Raw genomic sequence first — 15,456 nt, forward strand, 5'->3', positions numbered from 1 at the left:
AACAGACAGGACAGAGAGTGGCGTTAATTTCACTGCAATACTACTGTTGCAGTAAATTTGAGGTTGGGAGCATGCACTTGCAATTTTTATAACGTTCATCAATGCAGATTTATGTTTCACTTTTTCATGATAGTATTCAATATACATATATCCCGTTTGGTTAGATTCTTCTTCATATCTAATAATAGTGCAATGTCATTGTAAACGTATGTTAACTTGTGCGAAACCAGTAATACGTCAGGATGATGAAAGAAAACCTTCGTAAGCACTGCTACATTAAATAAGGTGAAGTGAGCCAGAAGAGTAATAAAATCAGCAGCATATTTGCAGTCTAAAGCTCTTCTTGTTTAAGCATGCGATTTTTGTTGGATGTTGCAGTCCATGCAATTTCTGTCTCATGTTGTAGTGAGATAATTTGTCGGGTGGCAATATTCGACAAAAATCGTATGTATCAATCGAACCTATTTGTTTCCATGTTTTTTCAGTTTGCCCAACAAAATGCATTACTACGACGTCCGACAGGTATCGGACGGCGCCACCCGCTCTTATCCCCTCCATCTGTTGACAAGTCCCCTTACTACTCCCATACGGACAAGAGAAAATTATAATTCAATGCATTTTCCACATAATATTTAGAGGCTTAACATTTACTCCCCCGATGATACCATATGGTATCATCAGAGTAAGGTCGTACTGGCCCGATGATACCATATGGTATCATGGTGCTGATTACGAAATGAATGTGCTTTTTGGATCTGACACAGGTCTGGCGCAAGCCTGGAAAATTCATATTGATGACCAACCTCTCCCCTCTCCGCAACATATCCATGCCACATTTCCGAACAGAGTTTCACATTTTGGCTCATTATTCAACTTGTATGGCACCCAGGAACATGAAACATGTTTCAATCTCTTTGGAAACGTCCATTCTTTGAAGAGAATGCTAAGGTTTGCCCCTTCTCCCCAAAATAGCGGGAGAAGAGGGGGGCAAACTCCAGATTTTTATGTTTGTTTTTTCATTGAAATTCGGTGGTTGCGCCCCCAAACCCCCTTCCTCGGTTCGGCGTCCTGAGTTGTACATGGTTGCATGCTATGGTGTTCTAGCTGCAAAACAAAACTTATCCGAAGTAGATTGCTTCCATAGTGCCTGAGTTATAACAATTTCCCTCCAAAAATGCAAATTACCTATTTTTCGTAAAAAAAAATACAAAAATCAAATTTTGGCTTATTATTCAACTTGTATGGCACCCAAGAACATGACGCATGTTTCATTCTCTTGAGAAATGTCCATTCTTTGAAAAGAATACTAAATTTCGCGCCTTCGTCCCAAATAGCGGGAGAAGAGGAGGCAAACTCCCGATTTTATTTGTTTTTTAATTGAAATTTGGGGGTTGCGCCCCCCAAACCCCCCTTCCTCGGTTCGACGTTCTGAATTGTACACGGTTGCATGGTATGATATTTTAGCTGCAAAACAAAACTTATCCGAAGTAGATTGCTCCCATAGTACCAGAGTTATAACTATATTCTGAGCAATATGCAAATTACCTTTTTTCGTAAAAAACAGAGTTTCACATTTTGGCTTATTATTCAACTTGTATGGCACCCAAGAACATAAAACATGTTTCATTCTCTTTGAAAACGTCCATTCTTTGAAAAGAATACTAAGGTTTGCAATTTCTCCCCAAAATAGCAGGCGAAGAGGGGCAAAATTCCAGATTTTTATGTTTTATTCTCATTGAAATTCTGGGGTCGTGCCCCCCCATTCCTCGGTCCGGCGTTCTTTATTGTACACGGTTACATGCTCTGATGTTTTAGCTGCAAAACAAAACTTATCCGAAGTAGATTTCTCCCATAGTGCCAGAGTTATAACAATTTTCCTCCAAAAACGCAAATTACCTATTTTTCGTAAAAAAAAAACAACAACACATTTTGGCTTATTATTCAACTTGTATGGCACCCAAGAACATGAAACATGTTTCATTCTCTTGTGAAATGTCCATTCTTGGAAAAGAATACTAAAGTTCGCGCCTTCTCCTCAAAATAGTGGGAGAAGAGGGGGCAAACTCCAATTTTTTTCCCCATTGAAATTCGGGGGTCGTGCCCCCCAAACCTCCCTTTCTCGGTTCGGCGTTCTGAATTGTACACGGTTGCATGGTATGATGTTTTAGCTGAAAAACAAAACTTACCCGAAGTAGATTGATCCCATAGTGCCCGAGTTATAACAATTTTCCTCCAAAGAGTGTTCGAATTTAAAATTCCCGCCGAGAAGCTCGGGCGAGAGAAATTTCTCTCTCTCTCTCTCCTCCTGCCATCACTGGTTTCTGGCGCCGTGGTTGTGTTGCGCATAAAAGGGGCCTAAAAGTTGAGGCCGAAACTTACGAACGAGATTTCCTGTTCAAGTGCAGAGTTCCATAACGATATCTTTAAATAAATAAATAAAAAAAAGTCAATGAAGAAGAAATTCCCTGACATTTCCCTGACTTTTTTTGACACCTCAAATTCCCTGACTTTTCCCGGTTTTCCAGGTTTTCCAGGTCTGTCGCCACCCTGTATGACCAGCTCTTGTCATTTGCTAAATGTGTATGGGGTGACAAGGGATAGTTTGTCACTAAATGTTTTCGTTTTTAAGGTTAGGCAGGTCAGATTTAGGGCTATTAGCATTAAAATAACACCTGATCACAAAACCCATACGAGCCTCACATGAAAATCTGCAAAATTTCATGTTAAAGTCTACGGAAACCAAGAATGCCTGCTAGCGCAAGCCACATTTTAAATCATAATTTCTCCAGTAAGTAATACTTAGTGAAGCTCTTAGCTGTGCTAATAAGTACCTCCACGCTTTGAAACTACTCCGACAATAGTTTCCAGTATTCTAAAGAACTTCCTAATATTCCAATAAAACTTGTGAAGAATCATTAAACATTCAAAGCTGTTACCAGGAAACCTTCTAAATAAAGCCTTTCATTGCCAACTGTCAACCAATCAGATCACCTGCTATTGAAATCAATTTTCAAAAACAAGCATCAACATACAGAATGCTTGTGAGAAAGGAAAGGAGATGTAGAACAACATTCTCATCTGTATGTATTTAATCGCTGTTATACAACAAAGAATAATGTATATTTGTACAGCAGTGTGGTAATAAATTATGTTGGACAAGCAGCCATATAAATACAATATATTTGTGTTGATTTCAAATTGTAATTTACAGCAGAAACAAAATGAAAAACAACTACCCAGACCAGAGAGCATATAGAGTGATACAGAAGCGTCGGTTCCTTTGATCTACGTGTCCCTCGCACGGTGAGCAACGTGATTGGTGGCCCGGACTGTTTGAGTAACAGCGCCTAGCAGATGCAGTTTTCCCCAATGTTGGGCATGTTTACTGCACAATGCCAAGAAGAGAGTGTACTTGTTATTCTGCAATAAATTGCAAGAACAATGGGAGAAGATGAACACGGAAAATATATAAGTTTCTTCCGCTTCCCAAAAGACCCAGAAAGATAAGTTTCCTTCATATATTCTTACACAGAACAGAATGTTCTGAAAGTCACACAGCACTTAATTTTTTTGATTGTCAATAACATGAAATCTGTTAGAGATATCCTCACGTTCTTTTAACATTATAAATATCCGTCCACTGGGGTATTTATTTAAATCATTTTGCCTTACTTGTTTATCACTGTCATATAATGTCCTCAAGAAATTAATAAATATCACATCCAGAAGTGTACAGTGATATTTTATATTTCACAAATCGACTAAACGAGATGTATCAAACAGTTGTCATGGTGTGATTTATTGTTTGTGATGATGTGAAACGCCTGGTTTACAACTTGACACAACAAGATTTTTTCATAAGAAAATATTCAAGATTGTCCATTCATAACATGTACATTTCAGATGATTGTAAAGCTCTATTGTTACAGAATTGTAATCATTTGTATGAATATAGTGTTATTTCACAATATAGATCTCATATTTGACAACCAGGACAGAACTGTTTTATAGACTTGTATTATTATGTCGTTCGTAAAGTAAGTTCCACTGATGAATACTGTGGCACTGCAAGCGGGGCAGTGTGAATGTGCATGCGCCTTGTGTAGCCACAACCTTGATGAAGTGCAGACATCAGTCTGAGGCAAGTTGGTCAGGAGAGTAGTGCTTTGTTGTTATGTTTCGGACAATCCAAACTCCCGCCACATGTGAGGTGTGGTCCGTGATCCGTTTTCTGGATGCACGTAATGTTCCAGCTGCGGAGATCCACCGTCAGATTTGTGAGGTGTATGGAGAAGGAATAATGAGTGCTTCAATGGTAAGAAGATGGGTGAGACAGTTTCGTGGTAGACGGGTTAGTGTTCATGATGAAGAACGAAGTGGTGGACCGTCTGTTGTGAATCCCAATTTGGTTCGTTTAGTGGAAGAGCAGATTAGGGAGAACAGACGATTCACTTTGTCTGAGCTGTCATTAGAGTTTCCACAAATCTCCAGAACTGTGCTGTATGAAATTGTAACAGTGAATTTGAAATTTCGCAAATTGTGTAACCGTTGGGTACCTCACCAGGTCTCCGAAAATGCCAAAAAGGAAAGAATGGGAAGTGCATTAGAGTTTCTGAAACTGTATAGTGAGGAGGGGGAAGAGTTGTTGGATCGGATTGTGACTGGAGATGAGACATGGGTCTTGCATGAAATCCCAGAACAGAAACAAAGCGCCATGGAGTGGAGACACTCCACGTCACCGCGAAAAACGCAACCAAAATCAAAGCTTACGAACAAAAAAAATCATGTGCACTGTGTTTTGGGATAGGCATGGAGTATTGTTTGTGGAATTTATAGAGCATGGACAGCACATCAATGCCGAAACCTATTGTGTGACACTTCAAAACCTGTATCGTGCAATACAAAACAAACGACGTGGCATGCTCAGTCGGGGTGTCATTCTCCTCCACGACAATGCTCGTCCGCATGTGGCAAATGCAACTCAGGAACGACGACCTTCCATTGGGAAAAACTACCACACACCCTTACAGTAATGATCTTCCCCCATCTGATTTTCATTTGTTCCTCCACCCTAAGGCATTAATTGCTGGAAAACATGGTACTGATGAAGAACTGAAACGTGCAGTTTCCCAATGGTTCTCCATTCAGGTGGAAACGTTCTATGAACTTGGTATCTCGCTGTCATGCGTGCTTCAATTCTTATGGCAATTATGTGTGAATGTTGTACCATGTATATATTCTCACCCTTATAAAGGTCATGATATTACTATTTATATTTTTCGTTTTATTGCATGATGGAACTTACTTTCCGAACGACGTAATATTTACGTGTACATTTGAAAAATCCTCATGATTTTTTAAAATCCAATGATAAATTTGTGGCCATAATCGCTTGTCAGTACAAATTTAAGTAATGTACATTATGTAAATTATTACTGTAGTCGGTAGAGTGTCTGTCTGCCATGTGGGACACCCGGGTTCGATTCCAGGGGCATGGAATTTTCCCTGCCTTTTACCCCCATAAAGTGGACCCGAGGCTCATCCAGCCTCAAATCAATGTGTACCTGGGAGCAACCATGGAGAGGGGGGGATAGGTGGCCAGAGATTGGTGCTGATGACATCACCTCCAAAATGGCAGAGATCAAGAATGTGTGGGACCCTGTCCATGCTATATGCACGTACATTCTATTATTATTATTATTACCATTGTTATTAGTGTTTTTATTACCATTATTTAGGGAAAATTAGATCACAAAAACATGCTTTGCAAGCGGAGCAAGTAAGGACATTTTTTAATCTATTTTTGGAAAAAGGTAAAGATCATTATTTTAATAAGGACAAATATTTTCATTGTAATATATAGAAATTCTGTTGTCATCAAAATGAGCTACAAAATTGTAACTATATATATTTTTCATTTTGTAGTGACTCATAGAAACATAAAAGGCACATGCATAGCAAGCAAAAGCAAATTACCAAATTTTAGGTTAAAATTGATAATTTAGGCAGACTTATTGGTGTAAATTTTGAATTCCAAGTAAGCATTCATACACAATTTTATTTAAAAGCAGAAAATTGTAATAAAAAATGAAATATGCAAATATGAAACTACCACATACGTAGAAATTATATAAGAAATAGTAGATATCATATATAATTAAAACGATGAAGAGAAAGATAAAAATGCTTGTATAATATTCGAAGCTTGTGCCTGTATGAGTTTGCTTTCATTCAGTGACGGAAGCAAATCAAGTTGCACTTAGTCCTATGAAAAAGACAGTCGTATGATTTCAAGATGACAGTCTATATTCGGCATCAGTTTCCCATAAAACTAATAACTAATTCCATCTTTAATATCTTCTTTAGCGAGGCTACTCTTAGATTTTTTTGTTAGTCCTACTTCTTACTTCATTGTTTTCCCCCCTCTTGCCTGATCTCCAGATAATTTATTTCAATCTATGGTTAAGGAGGCAATGCCCACTGACCCCACTGTGGTTGCGTTACTCATGCAATCATACTTTGCAATAAGCTGTAGATTTTATTCCGCCGAGTGTCATATTTTTATTCTTATTATTCCTTTTCTTGCACTAAAAAATCATTCGTAGGAAATGAGTAGGACAGAATTTGCAAATGCAAATAATTTACTTTCGAGAATATTACTTATTATCATGGTCAAGATATTTATGCACATTTTGAAGAGCATATCAGGCAACTCAGTGAAAGGAAAAGGTCCAAAAAATTTTGTAAATCACAACGCACAACGCAAAGTATTATGCGTATGCTTTAACATTACAGGCAACTGGGATGCATGTGCCCAGCTTTGCGGGTGCTGCCGGATCTAGTGTTGCCAGGCATTAGTCTTTTATCTTTAACTTTGCTGCTTATATTTGAACTAATATCCAACATTAAAGCACATCGTTTGTGAACGCAATAGTTAGTTTACACAATGAATGAAATGAAATCCATTTTGTTACATTTTGTCAAGCATTGCTGGAGGAACATGGGAGTCGGTTTTATTGGTTTTCTTCCGACCGCAGCAAACATAGGCAACCATGCCAGCAGTTAGTAAGTTTGTACTCCAAAATAGTATGTCGGTAATGCTGAAGTGTGGATTTATTGATTGATTTGGTGTTTTAAGTCCACTTTATGCACAGTAAGGCTAATCGGGACTGGACCTACAGTTTAAAGTGGGTTCCGAACCACTGTGTGTCTCCACCGGGTATCGAACCCGGGACCCCTTGATTACAAGGCAACGACGCAACCACTGCGTCATCGGGGAGGCCCTGCTGAAGTGTGGAAAAATAGGGAAACGATCTGCATGCCATCTATTAGCATATGAGTTTCAAATAACGTATTGGCCTGAATATGAGCCGCACATTTTATCCAAATTACAGTTGTGAAAAATTAGGATGCGTCTTATATTCGCAACCTTAAAAAATTATGACATTTCGTCAAATCATATGCTGTTAAAAATGTGCTTATTTCTCATTTGAAATAATGATAATGCAACAATAGCATTGTAGAAACTGGCCGCATTGTAAATACCATAATGCTATCCAACAATAGAATTGTTGTTTCTAACTGGAACAATAGCATTGTTGTTTCTAACTGGGCATTGTAAAAACTGTTGGCAATCTTGATAACGTACGCTTTGATTTTATTAAGATTGTGTTCGTTCTTCTCTAAGCTTATACAGGTATTCATTTCTACTGAAGTGGATCTACAGGTTTGTCGCCAATATGAACGATCGTGTGGAGAAGAAAGCATCATGAAGCCTGGCAATAAGGCGTATTTACGATGCAAGTTTCAAACTTGCAGTTGTTTGTTACGCTAAAGCAACAAGCAACAGAGAGGCCGGACGGAAATATGGACTTGACAAATCTAATGTGCAACGTTGGGTTGCTGCTGAGCCAAAACTGAAAAATGCACTTTCAACGAGAAGATTTTTCAGGGGACCAAAACATGGCAAATATCCGAAACTGGTTACCAGTATTTTCTTTTCTTCCCTTGGCTTATATTCGGGTATTATCTTTTTTCTTTTTGCTCCTTCAAATTTTAGGGTGTGGCTTATATTCGGGCCAATATGGTAATAGTTTCAAACCACGTCGATTGGCACACAGCCTGGTATTTAAATATAGAACTACAAGCATGCCCCGTTCAAAAGTACGTTATTGCATAGGAAACAATTAGAACAATGGCTCTATCCATTCCACATGATTACGAAATAAATTAACAAAAGCAAGCACTACAGATTTGGCTTTCTAAAAGGTCAATTCCATGTGGGGGAAATGCTGTTATGAGGCGCAAGCGCAGATACTTTCTTGTAGGAGAAGCGTAAAGAACTCTAAGTCGAAACATTATAATACCTGTCTGTTTATATAAAAACTATTAAAATGTAGATATTGTACATTTGACTGCATGCTTTGTACCTCTCTCCACGCATGTTTGTTGAGCGAAGAAAGAACATTTTTGTAAGCATGCTTTGTAGGTCAAGTTCTAAAAATATGAAGGTACGAGTAAAACTAATTTTAAAATTTACGGATTATTTCTCCGAGATCATTGTTCAACAATAAAGCACAAATTGGAGGCAACACACGCAATAAATAATTGACAAAAAAAAAAAAAAGATCCATGACCAGGACTCAAACTACAAAATACATCGCGCTCCGCTAACTATTGCACCAAATTACCGTTTTGAGATTATTCCGCCTGGTAGACCAGATATCCTAGTCACAAATTCTCCAACACGAGCTCACCAAGCAAATTCTAGCAATTACGCTGCTTAATTTCCATATTTGCATGGACATTGGTAAGCTCTGCCAATTCTGTACCAATATAACATTTTTATGAATCATATCTTGTTTAATCTGATTGTGAAATTTGTGAGTGTGGAACTTCGATAGCTGCTATGTTGCTTCGTAACTTCCAGTTAGGCTGGTAACTGCAAGAAGTAGTAGCAGTAAAGATAATCGTCACCAGAGTTCCAGTACATAAAACTGAAATTTTCACAAACTTCCAGTTATGTGCTAACATGAACCTTAACTGTACATTAAAAAACTGGCCCTTAGGGACATAATTTTAATGCTAAGAGCTCTTAACCTGAACCACCTAACTATGAAAGCATTTAGGTGTGTTTTTGGCAATTAGAAACTACAAAATAGCTCATCGCATGGGAAGCGGACCAATTCAGAAAATCCCTCTGCACCCCACATGACCTAGATGGCAGCAGCAATAAACAAATGGCTGGTGACAAGAAAAGTATTATGTAGGAGTACACAGGATTGAAAAACCATTCTCAAGCAAACATGCCATAAATAAACACTAAACCTCCCAAGCATGTGTTAACAGAGATGAAAAAAAATTAAAACACACAAAAAAATGTGTGTGTAGCATGATGAAATAGCAATTAAACAAAAGAAACTTGGGCCGAGTAAATTATTGGAATTGTTTTGTCAAACATGTTAAATGAAATGCTTGCTTAACACCTAACAAATTACACACATCTTACATTTGGGTTAGACTACAAAGAAAATTATTTGTTTTCTTTCTTGAAGTTATATCCACATATGGCTCACAAAGAGAGTGTATTACAAGCAAAACTTTAGAACAGTTTTTGTTACAAGAAATTAAATTTGGATCACTTTCTTTGCAAGATAAAGGGTAACAGTAGTATAAGCCGGAGACGGATTTCTTAAAATTTACAGGAGAAAAGACGAGAAAGTACTTACGGAATTGCGTTCTTGAGGACTTTCTGAAGCCGGGGAAATTGTTTCTTAGAATCGTGTAACGTATTTTGCCTGTAAATAAGGTATTTTTCGTCAATCATGCATCTCCGTTGTACGATAGCTCGTGCCGCCATTACCGTCGACTACGTGAATCAAATGTTCCGTGCGTTCGGTTATGTAACCCCCTCACAGTGTAGAAACCACACGGAAGTTTGACAAGATGACGTGTGAGCGGTTTTTTTCTCCCAATGTAAGGTAAGACTCTAGTTTACGTCCTTTTCCTAAGGAATACGTAAAGCTTATTTTATAAGGAATTCAACAACGTAAATCCCAAAGCGAGCAAAAATTTCCTGAAGGAGTAAATCGAGAAAAACCGATGTTGTCCGGATATGCGCAATTGAACGTAATGGGGAATTTTTTAGATGATGAAGCACATATTTAGGGGTGAAATGAGTGCTAATGGAACCTAACCTAACAGGCCTAACCTAACCTCATAGGCATACCTCGACCCCGTGAATGGATAGTGGGGCTATCGTGAACAGAAAGTGTAAAAAGAAAAAGGTACTTACCCGAAGAGATGCCGGATGCCGCACCACGATCGCGCACCGCGAACGCAAAGAAGCAATCACCATGCACATAAGGACGTAAAGTAGAGTCTAGCCTCAATTTTCGCTTAAAAACCTTTTGTGAATAGTTTGTGCGGCATTTATCGGTTCATAAGTTTGGAAACACTGCACATCAGCTGACGATACTGCATATCAGCTGACGAAAGACAACGTGAGTCAAAATTTGCCCGCCGAATTAGCAACGACCAATAAATGATTATAATGTTAAAAATAACGCTCTTTTCATGGGGAAAAAAGTGATCCCCAGCTTGAAAAATCTTCCGCTATGCATATGAGGTAAGTAGCAATGATTTTTATTTGAAAACAAACGAGTTTAATGTGTCTCCGGCTTATACTACTGTTACCAGATAAAGATGCATTTACCTGACTTCGATTCATTTTAACATGGTGTATGAGATGAAATTTGTATAAAGTGAACATGTCAGTATTCAGCCTTGGAGAAGGAGCATTTGTGAATCTTAGTACTAAAAAATAGGTTGCACAAGTTGTTTATCACATAAATTTAGCCACTAGAAAAGCATATTGGCAGAAAAAGACATTACATACATGTATAGAAAAAAGGGGACTGTTCAAATCTAACCTAACCTGCCTCATCTACTAACTTACACAATTTCGAAGTGAACAATATTTCTGTCTTATAAATAATGTATACATGTAGAGAAGCAAAAAGTGGGGAAATACTAAGGTAAAAAGGTGTATACACGTAAAAACAGAAGATAACGTGGAGAAATACTAAGGTAGCATAAGTAAACCTGCCTAACCTACACACATACAAAAATTTCATTCAAAAATCACAAATCTGAATATAATTCTCAAACACATGCTTGCGTGGATGGCAGCACTAGTCGATTTCCAGCAATAGTCAACAAATAGTTGACTGCTGTGAAATGCATGCATACATTAGACAAGAGGATTTTTCTACAAGAAAAATGTATTTCACTATGCAGGCATACAACATAGACTGGGTGCATTAACAAGGCTTGATTTCCTCGAATAACATGCAGCAACCAGTAGATTCATCGTTGAACCACTACTCGGAAGTGAAAGCCTTGCACTAAATAAAAAGTACGGGGGCAAATCAGATGTAATGCTTACATCGAATCGTGCAGTTATGCCTGCCTTTACAAATTCTGAAAATGAAAAATAAACCCCGATGTACTTTGTACAATTCCATTAACGCAGGTAATCTTCAAAAATCGGTAATATTTGTTAACAAATAAATAAATGTCCGAAACCCTAACACAGCCTTCAAAGAACATATATATATAATACCCAAATTAAATATTGGATATATGTAGAGAGTTTTTCATTCGTAAGGATGCGGAGCTGGCATTACATGTATTAACCTTCCAGTAGTTTACAAATTTATTATAACATTATTTTTCGCGCAATCCACAACCTGGACAATATTAAAGTTCGTTTCGTTACATTTCGTAAGATAACACTTCGACAAAAAAAAATAAACATTTGCCAAAACGGACTAATGTTAACGCTTGTGATGATTAATCGTCTACCACCTATTATTTTATGCTTGAATCAAGCTTCGGAAAGAATATAATCATTGCATCTTGCTTCAAAAAGTAACGTCTGTTAGCCGAGAAGGGGGAGTTCATTGTTTACAATCACTTCTTTGGACATGCTCTGACATTTCACGCACAAGAAAAATCTCCTGTTATTCTTTCATAATTCATATTATATTTTTTCTACACCAAAGCTACGTTCACTAAATGTCCCCTTCGCGATTTAAAATAAAATAAACATATATTCCATTGTCACCGACAAAGCCACAAAACGAACTTGTACGCAAAAAAACAAAAACAACATATCCGGTTTTTATTTATTATTCAGTGAACGTTATTTGGTGTAAACATAAGGATTACCTATTGTACATCTCTATACTTTTCAAAAAATTATCATTCAGTTTTCGAATTAAAGAAAGATTAAGTACAAAGTTTACAAAATACCACAAAACTCACCGCCTCCATTTTGGCGTATATTATGGGATGAGGACGACGCTGTTTTCCGCCAAAGATTAGCATGACTCATGACGAATTTTCCAGGAACCATTTCAGCTCAACACAGTTTCTAGTTCTGAAGTCTATGACTTAAGACCACAAATGTGTGGTATATTCATATTTATTTTCATTTAGTTATTCACATAAAATTATGGAGATGCAATCAAATATATAATATAATTTCGAAACAAGGAGAAATATTTCGTGAAAGTAAACATAAGTAAACAAACATTTCCAATAAGGCAACATGTAGCATGCGACTGTGACGCACGCTGTTACAGAACGAAATGATGTGGAGCATGCGTTATGTACCTTATTTGTCGCACGACGACAGGGCGTACTTGGAAGGTGTATGAGGGAGTATTCCGTTTGTTAATTTTTTTACTCTTGGGGGAAACTCTGTGTATAAAATATCTGGTGCATCAACAGAAGTTACTAAGATCACCTCTCCCCGGGATTTTTACATACCACAGCAGACGAACATGAAACCCGCCTTCTCATATTTCTACTACATTTGATGGCGAGAATAGTAGTCAGTTGGTAAGACAAGCGATATTATTAGTTCCAGGCCTCCTAATATAAAATTATATAATTTGCAATGTTCTATTTTATGCCGTTTAATTCTAGGTGAGCGGGCTTCCATTCGTGGAAATTATTGATTCATATTCTATACCATTATAATATGGCTGATTGTCGAAACACGAGACCGTAACTATGCAAAAGTTATATTATTTATTTATTTATTCGCATTATAATATTCATATGAATATTTCGCAGATTATTAGTATCAAATTTAGGAAAAGTGCTTGCAGAAAAAACTTCTCACTTTTGCCAAAACGTTGGAAAAATTACCTCCCACCCTTCACCTTGCCAAGTGAAAGGTCAAGAGCGCCAACCTATCAGAATTGACTTCGCCGAGTGAAAGTAACCTTATATTAAGGGATGCTCACATTCTGACCTCACTTGTAACCTGGCTGTGATCCTCTGAGCGTGTTATTCTGCATATCCTGTTAGCTATGGAAAACTTCTACTCGCTGCTTCTTGCAATGGGCGTAAGCTGTGTTGCTTCGGAAGACAAGATGGATATCCTTGGAAGTCTGCCCCCGGAAATTGCCGTTATTATTCTGAGGTACGTTTACGTTATTGCTATTGTATTATTTTGAACATAGTCTCTTTGTATATTGTGAAATTTTATATTTTGGTTGTTTGTCCAGTGACTTCAGATATTGGAAGGATTTTGTATCGCGCCAAAGTTAAATCTCCCGTTTATATCTTTAACTCTGCGTGGAATAGAAGAGTACAATGCAGATGTATTTTGGGATGATTTTGTTAGTGTAGAAATGTTTCATGTTTTCGCCCTCTCTCCTCTCCCTGGGTGCGCAAGTATGCATGTATTGCGGTGCAGCTGGTTTGTGTTTTTTTTTTAATTTCCATTGGCAGATTGTTGCTTGAGCGAACGATCGTGAACTTGCGTTACATGACGAATAGTTAGGAATGATTAGCCTGTGTACTGAATATTTTTTTACCTATTCTACTTCACTTTATAGTCATTCCGATCTACTTTGTTGTGTGCATTTTCTCAGAATTTATTTAAGGGTTTGAAAGAAGAAAACCTAATCTTGAGTGCTCATCAACAGAATAAATTGTGTTCAGGGATATACACATTTTGGCTCCTATTCATCTTACTCAAATGTTTTGAAAGCGTAATCTTAGAAAGGAGTAGTGTCCATGCCCCTTTCAATTATATTGTAATGTAATTTTTAGAGTGGATCATGATGCTCATCATATTAAATCTAATATATATATTCTTTATCATTTCAGGACCCTTAATAGCCGTTCCTTGCTGGCTGCAGCCCTCGTGAGCTTCCGCTGGTTTTCCCTCTGCAAATCGGACAGGGTGTTGAGGGAGAGAATAAGGGAGGAGATGAAGAGGCAGAAGGAGCAGCGGGTGAACCCTTTGTCCAGTGGACTGACTTTCATCAGAGACGCCTTCAGACCATTTGCTTCTAGAAACAAGCAGCTGAAAGCTAGGAAGAGGTCCATTGAAGGTACGAGATTTTTAATTGTTTCTTGTGTTCATCCTATGGTAATCATGACATTTTTTGAAATATCTGTTTCAATTATCGGTGGAATATTTTTGATAATGCAATAAATTAAAGTGGATTATTCAGACGGAAAAGGATTTATTTTTTAAATAGTAAATTTAGTCTTTTATTTACTATTTTTTATTACTGTTCATAAATTTGCTTTATTAAATTTTCCTTTAGCTGTAGTTTAATGTGTGTGCAATATATACTAAAATTTGTATTTACAACTTTTCATTTTCTCTTTTCAGAGCTCTCATTGGTTGCTGACACTGCACAGGGACATGGGGAAACACGAATGATCACCTTCGAGGCAAAGCCGAAGAAAGCAAAGAGGAGTTTCCAGTTTCATTTTAGTAAAAAGAACCAGAAGTCTAGATTGATGAGATTGTGAATTATGAGTTCTTTTGTTGCTGTTAGCTATATACATGTATCTTGTGTTGAAATAAATGTACACTGCTGAAAATTATGCATATTCATTTCCTTAATTTACCATACTTGATTTTCCCCCTTGCAATGCATAAATTATTTTGATTGAAACGTCTGTTGTAAGCGTATGTTATCATTTGTTGTATGAAAACCGTTGCCTTGACGGTCGACCATTTTCGGCTCTGCCTTCACTATCTTTCCAATATCCATCAAACCAATCTATCTTGACCAATAAAGGATGAAATGGAATTCTAACAATACAAGTAGGGTTCAAGATAGTATGAGATCTATGTTTTAGCGTTAAAAAAAACTAAAAAAAAACAACAACTTGGGGTGTCTAGGACATTCATCACGGTGTAAGTAAAGTGTATCTTTTCGATTTTTCTGGTATGCAGGTTATTCCTGGGTAAACAGGATCGATCAGACAATTCGATTATAGATGGCGGGGAAAGGACTTCGTTTTGGGCAATTTTCCAATGTAAACAAGTGGAATACAGATCGTCACCAAGCTTACTTTCTTATAAAAGATCGGATATAAAGTGGATCACTCGAAAATTTTGAGTGATATAGAGAAACA

General features: G+C 37.4%; 1 protein-coding gene across 1 annotated transcript in view; it reads right to left on the bottom strand.

The window, feature by feature from the left end:
• Nucleotides 1–12,389, bottom strand: part of LOC145984164 (mesoderm induction early response protein 1-like) — a 111,999-nt gene extending 99,610 nt beyond the window's left edge. Inside the window, exon 1 of the mRNA XM_083117650.1 lies at nt 12,328–12,389. The gene's annotated coding sequence lies outside the window, so the exon portion shown is untranslated. The remainder of the gene's footprint in view (nt 1–12,327) is intronic.
• Nucleotides 12,390–15,456: the final 3,067 nt, after the last annotated feature.

Source organism: Lepisma saccharinum, chromosome 2 (assembly GCF_977018435.1).
Source record: "Lepisma saccharinum chromosome 2, izLepSacc3.1, whole genome shotgun sequence".
NCBI lineage: Eukaryota > Metazoa > Arthropoda > Insecta > Zygentoma > Lepismatidae > Lepisma > Lepisma saccharinum.